We start from the raw sequence: 1369 nt of genomic DNA on the forward strand, positions 1-1369 counted from the left end.
GGCTGTTCGCTTCGGGCTCTTTCCCCAGCTAACGGCCTCCCGGAGCCGAACAGCGCAGGCGAGGGGCGCTGGCCTCGTTTCCTTCGCTGCCGCGGGGGGCCCTGCGGACGGCTCACCTGCGCCGCAGACGGGGTGCCGGGCTTGGGCTGCCGCGAGCGGGCACGGCGGCCCCGAGGCCCCCCTGGGCCAGCCGGGGAGCTCGGTTTGCTGCTATGGGGAGCCCCCCCCTGCCCCCCCACCACGGGATCCCGCCACGCGGCGATGCTCAGCCTGTTTCCTGCCGCCTGTGAAATGCACAAGACACACGCGCCTTCCTGCGGGTTCTCCCCGTGCGCCCCGCATTGAGGGCGGCAAAAGGGAGTGACCCCGACGCGCTCACAGGCGTCCCCCTGAGGCCCTGCGTTGCCCAGCAAACGGGCGTCCAGCCTGCGTGGTCACTGCCCCGGGGGCAGCGTAATGAGGGGTCCTTGGGTGGACGCTGATGGGGCCCCCACGCGGTGCGCAGGCCACGGTGGTCCATGAACCCTGCAGGGGTGGCTGGTCTGAGCCGCCCAGGTGCCGGAGGGCGCGGCCCCCCTGGCCTGTCCGCCCTCTCGCTGCTCTGCTGTTAATGACCACAGTGTTGATAAGGGTGGACAGACAGCGGTGTTTCTTCTGTGACCGGGTTTCAGTTACCTGCGGGCGTCCGGCTGGCCGGAGGCTTGAGCCTCGGTGTGGCCTGAGTGGGGTCCAGGCCAGGGAGGGACCCCAGGGCGCAGCGGACCCCTCCGGTCTCCCCGCGGCCCCATCAGGCGCGGGTCTCAGTCGATCCGCCCCTTCCGCTCCCCGTTCAGTGTCTGGGCAGTCCCCTCGGCACCGCACGCCTGGCCTGCACCCCAGCTCTTGTGTGCACCTATAAATACATCTTTGCAAGAAATCTCCGAGCGTGGCGCACAGGGCAAAAGACCCCGTGACCTTGCGACGCAACGCCGGGGTTCAAGGTCTAGGAACTGAGCCCAGAAAAAAAAAAAAGCGTGAGGCCGCAGCCGCTCCCACGTGTGGAGGAGAACGGGGAGACTTTGGCCAGAGGCGGAGGACGGGAGACACCCGAGGTGAAGCGGCATACAATGTTCAGCAACACAGCCACCCAGTGATCGTCGCACAGCTAACAACGGCTGCACAGAAAATAGTACGGGGGCTTGAAAAACTATTTTCGAAAAGTAGATCTACCATAGAGTCTGGCAATTCCACCCCTATCCAAAGGCTGAAGCAAACCCAGAGGGACCCACACGCTTCTGTGTTCTCTGCAGGACGATTTATCAGAGTTAAGTCATAGAAACAACCCAATTACGCAGAGACGGAGAGGTGGATTGAAGAGATGCATTATGTA

This window comes from Condylura cristata, unplaced genomic scaffold, assembly GCF_000260355.1.
Source record: "Condylura cristata isolate star-nosed mole 26May11 unplaced genomic scaffold, ConCri1.0 scaffold00027, whole genome shotgun sequence".
Taxonomy (NCBI): Eukaryota; Metazoa; Chordata; class Mammalia; order Eulipotyphla; family Talpidae; genus Condylura; species Condylura cristata.